Genomic DNA, 16,920 nt, shown 5'->3' with positions numbered 1-16,920 from the left:
AGCACGTTCTTATTAGTCATCAATTTTATACACATCATTGTATACATGTCAATCCCAATCACCCAATTCATCACACCACCATTCCCACCCCTCCGTGGCTTACCCCCTTGGTGTCCATACATTTGTTCTCTACATCTGTGTCTCAACTTCTGCCCTGCAAATGGGTTCAACTGTACCATTTTTCTGGGTTCCACATACATGCGTTAATATACAATATTTGTTTTTCTCTTTCTGACTTACTTCACTCTGTATGACAGTCTCTAGATCCATCCACGTCTCAACAAATGACCCAATTTCGTTCCTTTTTATGGCTGAGTAATATTCCATTGTATATATGTGCCACATCTTCTTTATCCATTTGTCTGTCAATGGGCATTTAGGTTGCTTCCATGGCCTGGCTATTGTAAATAGTGCTGCAATGAACATTGGGGTGCATGTGTCTTTTTTTTTTTTTTTTTTTTTTTTGCGGTACGCGGGCCTCTCACTGTTGTGGCCTCTCCCGTCGCAGAGCACAGGCTCCGGACGCACAGGCTCAACGGCCATGGCTCACGGGCCTAGCCGCTCTGCGGCATGTGGGATCTTCCCAGACCGGGGCACGAACCCATGTCCCCTGCATCGGCAGGCGGATTCTCAACCACTGAGCCACCAGGGAAGCCCAGCATGTGTCTTTTTGAATTATGGTTTTCTCTGGGTATATGCCCAGTAGTGGGATTGCTGGATCGTATGGTAATTCTATTTGTAGTTTTTAAGGAACCTCCATACTGTTCTCCATAGTGGCTGTATCAATTTACATTCCCACCAACAGTGCAAGAGGGTTCCCTTTTCTCCACACCCTCTCCAGCATTTGTTGTTTGTAGATTTTCTGATGATGCCCATTCTAACTGGAGTGAGATGATACCTCACTGTAGTTTTGATTTGCATTTCTCTAATAATTAGTGATGTTGAGCAGCTTTTCATGTGCTTCTTGGCCATCTGTATGTCTTCTTTGGAGAAATGTCTATTTAGGTCTTCTGCCCATTTTTTGATTGGGTTGTTTGTTTCTTTAATATTGAGCTGCATGAGCTGTTTATATATTTTGGAGATTAATGCTTTGTCCGTTGATTCGTTTGCAAATATTTTCTCCCATTTTGAGGGTTGTCTTTTCATCTTGTTTATGGTTTCCTTTGCAGTGCAAAAGGTTTTAAGTTTCATTTGGTCACATTTGTTTATTTTTGTTTTTATTTCCATTATTCTAGGAGGTGGATCAAAAAAGATCTTGCTGTGATTTATGTCAAAGAGTATTCTTCCTATGTTTTCCTCTAAGAGTTTTATAGTGCCCGGTCTTACATTTAGGTCTCTAATCCATTTTGAGTTTATTTTTGTGTATGGTGTTAGGGAGTCTTCTAATTTCATTCTTTTACATGTAGCTGTCCAGTTTTCCCAGCACCACTTATTGAAGAGACTGTCTTTTCTCCATTGTATATCCTTGCCTCCTTTGTCATAGATTAGTTGACCATAGGTGTGTGGGTTCACCTCTGGGCTTTCTATCCTGTTCCATTGATCTATGTTTCTGTTTTTGTGCCAGTACCATATTGTCTTGATTGCTGTAGCTTTGTAGTATAGTCTGAAGTCAAGGAGTCTGATTCCTCCAGCTCCATTTTTTCCCTCAAGACTGCTTTGGCTATTCGGGGTCTTTTGTGTCTCCATACAAATTTTAGGATTTTTTGTTCTACTTCCGTAAAAAATACCATTGGCAATTTGATAGGGATTGCATTGAATCTGTAGATTGCTTTGGGTAGTATAGTCATTTTCACAATATTGATTCTTCCAATCCAAGAACATGATACATCTCTCCATCTGTTGTATCATCTTTAATTTCTTTCATCAGTGTCTTATAGTTTTCTGCATACAGGTCTTTTGTCTCCCTAGGTAGGTTTATTCCTAGGTATTTTATTCTTTTTGTTGCAATGGTAAATGGGAGTGTTTCCTTAATTTCTCTTTCAGATTTTTCATCATTAGTGTATAGGAATGCAAGAGATTTCTGTGCATTAATTTTGTATCCTGCAACTTTACCAAATTCATTGAATAGCTCTAGTAGTTTTCTGGTGGCATCTTTAGGATTCTCTATGTATAGTATCATGTCATCTGCAAAGAGTGACAGTTTTACTTCTTCTTTCCCAGTTTGTATTCCTTTTATTTCTTTTTCTTCTCTGATTGCCGTGGCTAGGACTTCCAAAAGTTTGTTGAATAATAATGGTGAGAGTGGACATCCTTGTCTTGTTCCTGATCTTAGAGGAAATGCTTTCAGTTTTTCACCATTGAGAATGATGTTTGCTGTGGGTTTGTCGTATATGGCCTTTATTATGTTGAGGTAGGATCGCTCTATGCCCACTTTCTGGAGAGTTTTTATCATAAATGGGTGTTGAATTTTGTCAAAAGCTTTTTCTGCATCTATTGAGATGATCATATGGTTTTTATTCTTCAATTTGTTAATATGGTGTATCATTGATTGATTTGTGTATATTGAAGAATCCTTGCATCCCTGGGATAAATCCCACTTGATCATGGTGTATGATCCTTTTAATGTGTTGTTGGATTTTGTTTGCTAGTATTTTGTTGAGGATTTTTGCATCTGTATTCATCAGTGATATTGGTCTGTAATTTTCTTTTTTTGTAGTGTCTTTGTCTGGTTTTGGTATCAGGGTGATGGTGGCCTCATAGAATGAGTTTGGGAGTGTTCCTTCCTCTGCAGTTTTTGGGAAGAGTTTGAGAAGGATGGGTGTTAGCTCTTCTCTAAATGTTTAATAGAATTCACATGTGAAGCCATATGGTCCTGGACTTTTGTTTGTTGGAAGATTTTTTTTTTTTTTTTTTTTTTTGCGGTACGCGGGCCTGTCACTGTTGTGGCCTCTCCCGTTGCGGAGCACAGGCTCCAGACGCGCAGGCTCAGCAGCCATGCCTCACAGGCCTAGCCACTCTGCAGCATGTGGGATCTTCCCGGACCGGGGCACGAACCTGTGTCCCCTGCATCGGCAGGTGGACTCTCAACCACTGCACCACCAGGGAAGCCCTGTTGGAAGATTTTTAATCACAGTTTCAATTTCATTACTTGTGATTGGTCTGTTCATATTTTCTATTTCTTCCTGGTTCAGTCTTGGAAGGTTATACCTTTCTAAGAATTTGTTCATTTCTTCCAGGTTGTCCATTTTATTAGCATAGAGTTACTTGTAGTAGTCTCTTAGGATGCTTTGTATTTCTGCAGTGTCTGTTGTACCTTCCTTTCCTTTTCTTTCTTTCTTTCTCTTTTTAATAGAACAATTAATTGACTTATCCCCCACCAGATAAAAGTAGAAGCCACACTTAAGACAATCAAATTGTGGGAGCATCAAATACATGAACTGCTTCCTCAGGTCTCATTTATAATTTGTCAGAAACCACTCTGTTTCTTTAAAAATAACTTTTCCCCCAGTTTTATTGAGATATAATTGATGTATAACATTGTGTAAGTTTAAGGGGTTGATTTAATATACTTGTATATTGCAAAATGATCCACAATGTTTACTAACACTTGCATCACATCACATAATTACCATTTCTTTTTGTGATGAGAACATTGAAGATTTATTCTTATGGCAGCTTTCAAGTATACAATACAGTATTGTTAATTATAATCACCACGCTGTATATTAGAATCCCCAGAACTTAGTCATCTAGAACTGGAAATTTGTACCCTTTGACCAGCATCTCCCGTCCACCCCCACTTTCCCCCAGGCCCTGGTAATCACCACTCTACTTTCTGTTTCTATGAGTTTGGCTAATTTAATTCCACGCATAGTGATATCATACAGTATTTGTCTTTCTCTGTCTGACTTATTTCATTTAGCATAATGCCCTCATGTTTCATCCATGTTGTCACAAGTGGCAAGATTTCCTTCCTTCTCATGGCTGAATAATATTCCACTGTGAATATCTACCACATCTTCTTTATTCATTTATCCATTGGCAAACACTTAGGTTGTTTCCATGTCTTGCTGGCCACATTTCTTAACCTCTCTACACCTCCATTTCTGAATATGTGGAGTTGGGGTTGATAAAGTAATTGTCATTGTAGGGGTGTTGGGAGTCTTAGATACATGTAATGCACTGAAAACTCTGCCTGGCATGGAAGGCCTTCATAAATGTGGGTTCTTTTTTTTATCTTTTTAAAAAATTTTATTTATTGTTTATTTTTGGCTGCGTTGGGTCTTTGTTGCTGCGTGCGGGCTTTCTCTAGTTGCGGAGAGCGAGGGCTACTCTTCACTGCAGTGCGCGGACTTCTCACTGCGGTGGCTTCTCTTGTTGCGGAACATGGGCTCTAGGTGTGTGGGCTTCAGTAGTTGTGGCATGCAGACTCTAGAGCGCAGGCTCAGTAGTTGTGGTGCTTGGGCTTAGTTGCTCTGCGGCATGTGGGATCTTCCTGGACCAGGGCTTGAACCCATGTCCCCTGCATAGGCAGGCAGATGCTTAACCACTGCTCCACCAGGGAAGCCGTAAATGTGGGTTCTTGATTTTTAAATATTGACAAAGCATCTGTTGTATGCTGGGCGTGAAGGATTGAGAGATGACTAAAAACCAGCTTCTACTCTTCAATTGGCCAGCATCCAGTAGGGACAGGCACGGAAGGAAATACTTCCAGAAAAAACACTCTATGTGATGTGCTAGAGGGAGGGTCCAGGTACTGTGGGAGAGGAGCCTGACTGACCTGCTGGAGCAATCATGGAAGGCTTTACAGGAGAGGGTTTTGAAGGATGAAGAGGAGTTTACATGGAGAGAAGCAAATAGAGGGTATTCCAGGCAAAAGGAATTGCACTGAGCAAGAGCTTGGAGGCAAGAAACAGTTTGTTGTGTTTGGGGAAATAGTTAGTAGGGCATCGTGGCTGAAGCTTAAAGTGTGTGGCCTGAGGGATGGCAAGAGCTAGACAAAAGGCCAAAGCGATGGGTGAGAAAATACAACAAAGATATCTGACCTGATTTCTGGCTTACCGAGACATTTAGAGAAAATACTCTGCCACCTCCCAGGCTAAAAAAAGAAAGAGCAGAGTCTTAAGAATTACCCTGAAGAAGAATCTTCAGTCAGTTGTTCCTCCCCCACAGAAGCATCCATGCCAACTCTATCCCAGGCTCCCTTGAGGGGGAGGGTATGGATGGTTTCTGGAGTTCTGACGCACTGGGCTCTGAGGGGTGGGCAGGACAAGCTAGAGCTGGTGGCGGGGGGAGGAGGTCAGTGTCCTGACAGTAGGCTTCATGGTGGAGCTGGAGGTGGGCAGTGCCCAGCCCCTCCTGACCCCTTCCTGGGCTCCGTGCCCAACCCTGAGCTCATGCCCCTTCGTCTTGCCAGGACTGTTCCGGCTCTGTGTCAGCCAGCGGCCTGCTGGTGACACCTGCCACCACCTCCAAATGTTTTCTGCGGCTGCCCCACATCCTGCTTACTCCCATAAGGCCCTGACGCCTCTCCCTGGGCATCCTGGGGGAGGGTAGCCTCAACCGCATCTCAGGGTCTTGGGGCGGGGGCGGGGGGGTATTGGGAGATGCATTCCTGTGGTTCTTTTGTCCTATTTTTTATTATTATTTATTTATTTTAGTTATTTATTTTTGGCTGCGTTGGGTTTTCGTTGCTGCGTGCGGGCTTTCTCTAGTTGAGGCAAGCGGGGGCTACTCTTCGTTGCAGTGCGCGGGTTTCTCATTGCAGTGGCTTCTCTTGTTGCGGAGCACGGGCTCTAAGCGTGCGGGCTTCAGTAGTTGCGGCTCGCGGGCTCAGTAGTTGTGGCTCACGCGTTTAGTTGCTCCGTGGCATGTGGGATCTTCCTGGACCAGGGCTCGAACCCGTGTCCCCTACACTGGCAGGCGGATTCTTAACCACTGCGCCACCAGGGAAACCCTTTTGTCCTATGTTAACAGTGACTTCTTGGTGATGGTGCCCGCACTTTTCTGGTCTCACCCCCCAGAAGAGGCTGAGCTTAGGCAATTCCGGGTCTGGGGAAAGAATTTGGAGGCCAGGGACATTAAGACTTTCCTAGGCCCCAGGGCCTCTTTCTCCTGAAGGCCTCATCGCACAACACAACACATCACACAAAATGGGTCCACACTTCACAGAAATAGAATTCTGTACCACACTATATTGACGTGCAGTTTACTAGTTGACAAAATATTTGTGTGAGATAAAATATTAACTTTGATTTTCTTTCCTTATTTTGAAAGCAATAATTTCCCCAGGTGTCAGATGTTGTAGGCCAAACTGGATTGGAGGTACCGGACTGTTTTTGAAGAACTTCTGACAGAGGCTCCCAACCCCTCAGCCCTCAGGAGCCTCTGCTCTGAACCCCACAGTGTCCCCTGGCACAATCCCACCCTTAGTGACAAACCTTCTGGGAAATCAACATTCTCACTAAATATGAAGGGCTTGTCTCCCGGTCCAGCCCGGGCACACAGTCGGCGCTTAATAAATGTGCCTTGACGGGCTTCCATATAACCTTTCCTCCTCAAAGAAGGCCTGAGCCTGGAGGGCCGGCCTGACCTGTCCCACACTTCCTCCGGGGCTGGGTTTCCCTTTGGAATGGTCACAACACACACTTGAGGCAGAAACCAAGATGTTCCCCTTGGGCAGTGGGACTTCAGGGAACTACATCTGTTTTCCTTTTTCTGTTTTCTAGTATTTTACAGTTTTTCTCTCAGGAACACATCTGACTACCATAATGGTGAAAGGTAAAAATGAAAATTATGTGTATTTAACGTGCTTTACATTTCAGATGCACCATCTCACTGCTCATCACAGCCAGCCTGTGAGAGAGGAAGGACGAGGAATGCTCATTGTACAAATGGGAAAACTGAGGTTCTTAGGTCGGAACCCTAGTGGCAAGAAACCTATTGCAAAAGACAGGAGGAGCCCCCGCTGCTTGTTACCTCCACAGCAGGACTGACAGTAGGGACAAAGGCTCAGGGTCTGGGGGCTATGCTCAGGGGTGGGGTGCAGCACCTGGAAGGGCACAGGCTGGGCTTCAGGGACAAGAGGGGGTGAGGGAAAGCCTGGGCCCAGGGAGGGAGGCCCCAGGGCTGGACTGGTCAGCAGGCTAGGGACTTGGAACTGGAGCCCAGGTACCCGTGTGGGTGGCAAAGCCTCCAGATATGCTCCCACCTCCATCCCCACCGCAACCCTCTTGTTCCAGCAAAAGGATTCCTTCTGACTTGCATTTAAGCCCTCAAGATAAAGTCCAAACTCCGGGGACCCACAAGACCCTGCTTAGTCCTTTCTCACCTCCACAGCCCCGTCTTGCTCCTTTCCCCTCCCCAAGTGAATTTCATTCCCTCAACAAATACTTATGGGCACCTCCCAGGTGCTGGATGTTCAGGATTGATCAGGTGGAACCCCCTCCCTGCTCTCTCCTGGGTTTACAGCCCAGCGAACTGCAGCTCCTTGGTATCTGCAGTTTCCTCTGCTTGGAATGCCTTCCTCAACCCCCTTTGCCTGGCCTATATACCTGGTCATCTTTCAGGTCTTAAATGTCACCTCCTCCAGGAAGCCCTCCCCCCTCAGATTGGACGGGCCACCCTTCCTTTGCCCTCTCACGGTGCTCTGTACTCCCTTATCACATCGCCTTGTAACTTGGTCATAAGTTGGCCTTCACTATCAGACTGTGAGCCCCCTGAGGGTAGGGTCTATCTCACTCATTGGCCCTCAGACCAGCATCCACTTGAAAACGTGGGGGCTTATAAATGTCAGCAGGTAAATGGGGCAAAAGAGCCTTGCAGTCAGCACCGGGGCTGGTTTCCCCATTGGCTCAAAACGGTAATAAGAGCCATCACTTATGCAGCCGCACTCCAGATTCTAACCCATCTAGGAGGCAGTTACATTAATTTTGCAATTTGCAGAAACTGAGGCCTAGAGAGGTTATAAAATTATCCAAGGTCCCACAGCAACTTTGGTGCTCTTAATCTTGTGTACTGCCTCTGAGGGTTGTGGAGATGGTTAACAGATGTCAGATGTTTAGTGTGAAGGAAATACACACTAAAAGGGGGCGGCAGAGGTTGCTCCCGCAGGGGGAGGGGAGTCCCGGGAGATAAGCTGGGGCTCTGAGGCCCAGGAGGGCCAGCCTTTCTTCTGGGAGGTTGGGGGTGATGAGAATCTGCCTGTTGTTCCCAAATTCTGGGTCTCAAAGAATGGCATCTGTGTCTTCACAGGTGGCAGGCTCCAGAGTCTGGCAGGAAAGGGGGTATGGCTGGCTTGGGCCAGAGTAATTCAGGGAAATGGACTCCTGGAGTGGGGAGGGGGAGGTCTGAGACTGGCTGCTGGCGTGAGGGCCCAGTCAGGCAGCGTATAGGGTCTCAGGACAGAAAGGGGCCCTTCGGGGCCACCGGTAACAAGCCTTGTACGGGGCTGGGGTCTCTCCCAGGCACTTTTTTTTAAAATAAGTTTTTACATTCTTTTTCTCTTTAATATTTATTTATTTATTTATCTTTTGGTTGTATTGGGTCTTAGTTGCGGCATGTGGGCTCTTCGTTGTGGCGCTTGGGCTTCTCTCTAGTTGTGGCATGTGGTTTTCTCTCTCTAGTTGTGGCACACGGGCTCCAGGGCACGTGAGCTCTGTAGTTTTGCGGCACGCGGGCTCTCTCGTTGAGGCACCCAAGCTCAGTAGTTGTGGCGTGCGGGCTTAGTTACCCCGCGGCATGTGGGATCTTAGTTCCCCGACCAGGGATCGTCCCCTGCATTGAAAGGCGGGCTCTTTACCACTGGACCACCAGGGAAGTCCCCCAGGCACTCTTGTTTACACACCTCCCTTAATGGGGAGCTTACTGCCCCTCCGAGATGCTCTCAGTCTGGGGGACCCTGAGCATGAGAAAGTTCTAGTGTATGCTGAGCTGACATCCGCCTCCCTGAAGATTCCTCAGGTGGCCTGGTGCTCAAGGCCCACCTGGATCCCCACTTCCCCCTTTCCTCCCTGCAGCCCTTCCAGGCGCTGAGCAGGCCATCCAGATCTTTCTGGTTTTTAGGCAAGATTCCTACTTCTCTCCTCTTTGCCCCAACCCCGCCATTCAAGGCCTCAGCCCTTGGGCCCACCCCAATCACTACTCCAGGCCCCTGGTCTACAGCCCCCCTCCCTGGGCTGAGGCCCCACCGGCCAGTTAACTGGGCACTGAAAACACTGAATGGTCCTGCCTTGGACCTTGTCTGTGAGGTTCTCCCATGTCCCTGTCTCTTCCTGGTGAGGTTACAGGCCCATGTCAAGTGTGGCCATGGCTGAGAAGCCTCATCTGACCCCCAGGTCGGGGCTGCTCTGTCCCCAGACCCCGTGGCCCTCTGCTCAGTGCCTTTGGTGCAGGTCGGGGTTCAAGCCCTCTGTATGAGGTTCTTGGGGCTGCTGTAACAAATGACCACAAACTTGGCAACTTAAAGCAACAGAACTTTATTCTCTCGCAGTTCTGGAGGCCAGAAGTCTGAAATCAAAGTGTCAGCAGCGTTGGTTCCATCTGGAGACTTGAGGGAGAATCTCTTGCATGCCTCCCTGCCAGCTTCTGGTGGCAACTGGTAACCCTTGGCGCTCCTCGGCTTGGGGCTTCCTAACTCCAGTCTCTGCCTCGTCTTCACCTGGCCTTCTCTCTGTGTCTGTGATCTTCCTTAGAAGGACACCAGTCACTGGGTTGAGGGCCCACCCTATATCCAAGGTGATCTCATCTTGAGATCCTTAATTACCTCAGCAAATATATTTCTTTATTTTTCCATTCACAGGTACCAGGGGTTAGGACTTGAACATACCTCTTTTTTTTTGGAGGGGGGCACAATTTATCTCACTCCAGCATCCCGTCGAGAGTCAGGGACAGTGTCAACCTCACCCGCACATCCCCACTATAAATGCTCGTTGGAAGAAAAGAGGTGTTGTTGACAGGACTCAAGGACTGGGAATCCAAGTAACATGTCCAGAACAGATGCCAGGGTCGGTGGGGGAGCTTGGGGGGTGGAGTAGATGGAATGGGGACCACAGATACCACGGGCTAGCATCCCCGCCTCCCGAATACCATCTTTTCTGGAGAGGACTGGGGAAAGGGCCTGGTTGCCCTCTGTCTGGGCACTGAGGCCGGGCTGTGAGCACAGCATGGTCCCCAGCAACTGGGACCTGGTGGAAACCTGGGGCCTTGTGGGCAAAACCCAGGTTGGAGAATAAAGGGCTGAGGGGTTGCAGCATGGAGAGGGGGAGGGGAAGGGAGCGGGGCGGGTGGTGGGATGAAGGCTTGGCATGGGAGTCTGAGGACACACATGGATGTAGCTGTTCTCTCTGGCCCTCCACAGGCAGCTGGGACCCTCCTGGCCTCCCGACCCCAACATCGACATTCCCTGGAGGCTGGGACTGCCAAAGACAGTGGTGGGCTGGGGGCAATGGAAGGACCATCTCAGCCAGCAAATGTGGGCCCAGAGAGCTGACGGGCCTGGGAGTGAGGTGGGCAGAGTCACAGCAACCCTGGGCCTTTGAGCCGCAGAGGCAGGTGGACAGATTGATACCCAGCAGGAGAGAAGGGGCTGGCAGACAGGTTGCCCTGGGCGCGTGCTGAGTGGCTGGAATGGGGGCCCCTACCTCCAGAGCTGCAGCTCCCCTTGGGTTTCCTCTGCCCTAATGCCAGTGGCAGCTTTGTCCCCACCCGAGGGGCTCTTAGTTGCAGATGACAGAGGCGGCCCAGGTGTCCTGTGCGTACAGAGACTGATGGTCGCTGCAACAGGGAAGCAGAGAGGCTGAAGCCAGCTCTGGGAGAACTGTCCCTGCTACCACAACAGCATTTGAATCTCCAGGCCTCCCTTGGGCTGCGCTCATCAACACTCACCCGTCCTGGGTCCCGGCCCCTTGTCTCATGCTCTCTGCGTCCCAGCGGGCAACTCTCCAAGGAGCTGTGTTGGTGGCAGTTGCTCAAGGGGCCACTTCCTTACCCTGGCATAGATGAGGGAGGCATGTGGGATCAGGCAAGCTGGGTGCCTTCAGGTGATGGGTTGATGGGAGCCCCAGCTGGGAGCAAAGGGAACATAAAGGGCTTCTTGGAGAGAGGGGGCTCAGGATTTGGGGCCAGGGCTCGTGGGCTCCACATGGCCAATGATTTCAGCTCTCTTGGACTTGGGTTCCTCGTCAGCAAAAGAAGAGTAGCACCAGCCTGGCAGGATCAGATGAGAGAATGAATAGAAAGAGGGTTTGAAACATGTCTGACAGATCCCAGCAGTTGTGGCTTCACGGCTAGCATCCCTTTGTGTCCAGTGTTCTGATCTTTATGAATTTCCTTCCTGTAGGTGACCAGAAAAATACTGTGAATACAGAAGTGTCCAGCGGTTCCTGCCCCGCTAGCTGGCAAGGAGGGCTCTGGATCTCTGTGAGGTGGGAGTGGGAGGAAGGGCATTGAAGAGGCCAGAGGGAGGCCAGAGAGCTCATGGCTGGAGAAAAGCATCACCACAAAGAGGCAGGCTGAGGGCAGGGTTGGGAAAACCTGAACGGAGAGCTCAGGAAAGAGCGGGTGAGAGCGGCAGCTCCCATTCACCAAGGCCTTGCTCTACACCGGGCACCAGCTCCTTTAATGCTCCTCCAAGCTTGTAAGGTGAGAGGAACTTCAGCCCCATTTTACTGATGAGGACATTGAGCTCAGAGAAGTGAAACCACTTGTCAGGGATGGAAATTCAACTTCAAGTCCTGACCTCAGAGCTCATGCCCACGGGAATTAGGCTGAGCCTCTCCGAACACAAAAGAGTTGGGCCCGCACGTGGCCCAGGTCCCAAGATGCAGAGCGGACAAGCTCCCGGCCAGGGCCCTGGCAATGTGGAGCTGCTGCTGGAGCACTGGCCTTGGGGCCCACGTTCCTGTCCTGACTCCAGAACTCCCCCACTGTGCAGCCTTGGCTGGTCCTTCCTTTCCCTGGGCCTTAGTTTCGTGATCTGTAGCTGGGCTGACTTCACACCCAGCAGCCGCAGGGGTGGAGCATCCTTTGGGCCAGACCTCAGGGCGATGCCTCACCTAAGGCGCCCTTGCTCTTCAGGAACTGGTCGCAATTGTCCCAGAGGCTGATGAAGAATGAGGAGGGGCCCCGCTGGGAGATGGATTGAGCAGGCTCACAGCCGTGACAGCCCCACCAGGACAGGCTGGTGCAGAAGATGGTGGGGAACCGGTGATGCGCTGGCTCCAGCTACCAGGGTGTGGGAACTTCATGACAAGTTCAAGGGAGATGATGACACAGGCTGTGGCCTTCACCAACCAGCACTGTAGCCACACCTTAGACTCCAAGTAAGTCACATAGGATCTTCCTATCCCTGGGGAGGTTCCAAGGTCCAGAAAGTTTCTGGCCAGAGGCAGGTGATTCACAAGATTCGTGTCACTCTCTCCAGGGCCACCACAGCCCTGGGCACTTGATAAGTAGCATCGCCTTCTGGGGGGCTTCCATCCTTCAGGGGACCCTAGACAGGTTGTATGCCCTTAAGGCAGAGCCCCCTCTGTGAATGGCTATGTGTCTTGTAGGGTCTGTAGGGGAGGCTGAAGGTGCGCTCCACTTGGGAAGATGTGCCCAGGCCCAGGTCCAGGCAAGGCCTTGGCCCTGACTACAGCTTGCAGCTAATTCCAGCTGTCTGGGAACCTCCATCCGCTGTCGGTTCCCTGGTTACCTTGCTCCTGGGACTCCAGATACCATTGCACAATCCCTCCCCTCAACACCCACTCTGGGATCCAAGCTTCCCCCCCACCTCTCTTTAGCACTTCATTCACTCATTTATTCCCCCAACATTTATTGAGTACCTACTGTGTGCCACATACTGTCCCAGATATACTACAGGGAAAACAAAAAAAACCCAGATCTGTCAAAGTGTAGAGTTTAAAGAAAGGACTCTGGAACCAGGCTGCCTGGGTTCAAACTTTGGCTCTGCTACTTTCCAGCTGTGTGACCATGAGCAACTTATATAACCTCTCTGAGCCCCAATTGCCTCAACAGTAAAATAAGGCTAAGAAGAGTATCCCCCCATGGAGTTGGGGTGAAGATTCAATGTCTTAATACGATGTTTGAAGATCACTTGGCACACAGTAAGTGTGCCGTGTGTTTGTGATTATTAGTCTCCTGGCAGAGGCAGAAAATGAACTGTAAACAAATAAAATACTTGCAGATTATGGCTAGTGTTCTGTAAGGAACAAACAGCTGTGGGTGGAGGACTCTAGGTGGGATGGTCAGGAGGGTCTCTCTGAAGAGGTGACTTCTTTAGGGTGATGTGCAGAGGATGAAGGGAGCGGTCTTGGCAAGAACAGGGAAAGCACCTTCCAGGCAGAGACCAGCAAGTGAGAATCCCTGAGGAGGAAAACAGCTTGGCAGGTGTGGGGAACACCAGAAGGCCGACAGGCAGGAGACTGGTGGGTGAGGACGGCATGGCATGTCAGAGAGGCCAGCAGGCCCTTGTAAGCCACAGAAAGAAGTTTGGCTTTTTTCCAGTGCAGTGGGCAGCCACACAAGGTTTTTGTGTGTTTCTGTAAGTGGTATTGAAGTGTATCGCACATGTAGAAAAGTATACAAATCATAAGTGTGCAGTGCTGCAAATTTTCAAGCACACGCACACACAAAACAGAGCTGGGGGGAGGGGTGGGGGGGGACCCAGCACTGGGATCAAAACCAGAACGTGAGCAGCATCCCAGAATCCCCCTCAGGCCCCTTGCAGTCACCACCCCCATGGTAACTGCCATGATGACTTTTAACAGCAGAGAGTAGTTCTGCCTGCTTTTTTTTTTTTTTTTTTTTTTGTGGTACGCGGGCCTCTCACTGTCGTGGCCTCTCTCGTTGCGGAGCACAGGCTCTGGACGTGCAGGCTCAGCGGCCATGGCTCCGCGGCATGTGGGATCCTCCCGGACCGGGGCACGAACCCATGTCCCCTGCATCAGCAGGCAGACTCCCAACCACTGCGCCACCAGGCAAGCCCCTCTGCCTGCTTTTTGAACTTTCTATAAATGGAATCATACACCATGTGGTCTTTTGTGGCCGGTTTCTTTCATTCAACCTTACAAGCAAGATTCATCCACCTGTTGCAGGTGGTGGTAGCTCTTTTCTCCTCTTTGTTGCGCGGTGTGCCATTGTGACCGCCATGCATTTACATACTCTCCTGTGGATAGGCACTTGTAATTCCTGTGTTTGGCACACATACATATGCTTTTCTGGTCACTGAAGGGTTATTACATGAAATTGGCAAGATATCCTTTCAAGCTCACTCCAGACTCCAGTTCCCACATCAGCCCACTGGGCTGACACCAGAAGCAGAACAGCCTCAACTTCACCTTTTTTTTTTTTTCTTTCCTAATTGAAGTATAGCTGATTTACAATGTTGTGCTAATTTCTGCTGCACAGCAAAGTGACTCAGTTATACACATATATACATTTTTTTATATTCTTTTCTATTATGGTTTATCCCAAGAGCTTGGATATAGTTCCCTGTGCTTACAGTAGGACCTTGTTTTTTATCCATTCTAAATGTAATACTTTGCATCTACTAACCCCAAACTCCCAGTCCCTCCTTCTCTCTCCCTCCCTCCCCCTTGGGAACCACAAGCCTGTTCTCTATGTCTGTGAGTCTGTTTCTGTTTTTTAGATAGATTCATTTGTGCCATATTTCAGATTATACATATAAGTGATATCATATGGTGTTTGTCTTTCTCTTTCTGACTTATTTCACTTAAAATGATAATCTCTAGTTGAATCCATGTTGCTGCAAATAGCATTATTTCGTTTTTTTTATAGCTGAGTAGTATTCCATTGCTGAGTAGTATTCCATTGTATATATGTACCACATCTTCTTTATCCATTCATCTGTTGATGGACCTTTAGGTTGTTTCCATGTCTTGGCTATTGTAAATAGTGCTGCTATGAACATAGGGGTACATGTATCTTTTTGAATTATAGTTTTGTCAGGGTATATGCTCAGGAGTGGGATTGCTGGATCATATGGTAGTTCTATTTTTAGTTTTCCAAGGAATTTCCATACTGTTCTCTATAGTGGCTGCACCAACTTACATTCCCACCAACAGTGTAGGAAGGTTCCCTTTTCTCCATACCCTCTCCAGCATTTGTTATTTGTAGACTTTTTTTTTTTTTTTTTTTTTTTTTTTTTGCAGTACGTGAGCCTCTCACTGTTGTGGCCTCTCCCGTTGCGGAGCACAGGCTCCGGACGCACAGGCTCAGCGGCCATGGCTCACGGGCCCAGCCGCTCCACGGCATGTGGGATCTTCCCAGACCGGGGCACGAACCCGTGTCCCCTGCATCGGCAGGCGGACTCTCAACCACTGCGCCACCAGGGAAGCCCTGTAGACTTTTTAATGATGGCCATTCTGACCCGTGTGAGCTGGTACCTCATTGTAGTTCTGATTTGCATTTCTTTAATAATTAGTGGTGTCGAGCATCTCTTCATGTGTCTACTGGCCATCTGTATGTCTTCTTCGGAGAAATGTCTATTAAAGTCTTCCACCCATTTTTCAATCGGATTATTTGGTTTTTTATTGTTGATCAACCTCACCTTTTACTGCTCCAGCGGGAGCCAGTATCAGTGTGGCATTTTATGTGCTGATGGTGTGTCTAATTCAGTGCTCCCTCCTGAACCAGGAACCCTTCATGCCTCAGTGTCCTCATGTGGAAAATGGGCTCGGTCATTCCAAACTGCGCGTGGCTGGCTACGAAGATTAAGTTAAATGAGAAATGGCAATGAGAGCCCATGGCCCAGTGCCCAGCCCCTCCCCCTTCCAAGGGGCATAATTAATGCCCTTTCTCTCCTTTTTCTTCGGAATCCATAAAATGAACTGAAAAAAGGGTGTCCCCTGTGGATGAGAGTGAAACTGAATCCTTGGCTCCCCAGGGTCCTGCTTTCTAGACCAAGGATGCCCCCTCCCGCCAACAAGGCCAGCACAGACCCAGCTCCTACTGAGAGGGCAGTGCCCACAGGTTGCTTTCAGCCCCGAAATCCCAGAGGGTAGAGGATCCAGAAACCACTGCTGCCTTAGCACACTTGCTCCCCACCTGAGATCCTCTCCCCTCTTCCCACCCCACCCCAGATCCTATAGATCCCCTCAGAAGCCCCTCCAGGTACCCACCAAGCCTACTCTCCTGGTAACTGAGCCCACAGCACGTGGCACCTTCCCCCGCACACCCCAGCCCCTCTTCATGCCTGTGTGCCTCCCTGCCAGACTGCGCAGGCAGGGAGGGACTTGTCCCCCTGTTCCCGGAAGATGGAAGATCGCCCACACCTGGCACTGTGCTTAGCATCCAGCGGGGGCATCATAAATATATCTCCTGAATGATTCATTCATTCCTTTTGAGGGAAAGCACGACCCCTAAGTGGTTAAGAGTATGGGCTTTAAAGTCACATAGACCTAGGTTCAAGTCTTGGCTCTGACCCTTGGCTCTGTGACCTTGGGAAGGTCAATTCACCTCTCTGAACCTGTTTCCTCCTGTAAAAAAAAAACCGGAGTGACCACTGACACCATTAAGTCATTGTGAGGATTAGCTGGGATGATGTTGGCCTACCATTCAGAGAAGGGGAAACCTCCCGCCTCCTGTTTCCTGATCGGTTCCTAGGAGGTGCACAGTATCCAGCCCGTTTTACAGAAAAAGAAACTGAGGCCTAGCAGGGGAACAGGATAACCCGGGGTGCGGCAGCTGGGGCTAGAACCCGGGACTGCTGACTCCGTGCCCAGTGCTCCGCCAGCCTCTCGAAGCTCGCGGGGAGCACGTTCCCACCCCCCATCCCCACTCATCCTGGGCCAGGGAGTGAGGGGCTGGCTTCTGCCTCGGACGACCCCCTGGGATCCGGGGAGCGCTTGGGGATCTTCGGCTTAGACCCCGGAAGCGCCGCGCAACTCCCGGGAGCGGCGAGAGCGCTCGGGTTTGTCACTTTAAAGAGGGAGCGGGAGGGCGAGCGCGAGGGAGCGC

Source organism: Mesoplodon mirus, assembly GCF_964341445.2.
Source record: "Mesoplodon mirus genome assembly, chromosome: 7".
Classification (NCBI taxonomy): domain Eukaryota; kingdom Metazoa; phylum Chordata; class Mammalia; order Artiodactyla; family Ziphiidae; genus Mesoplodon; species Mesoplodon mirus.
This window is presented reverse-complemented; position numbering follows the sequence as displayed.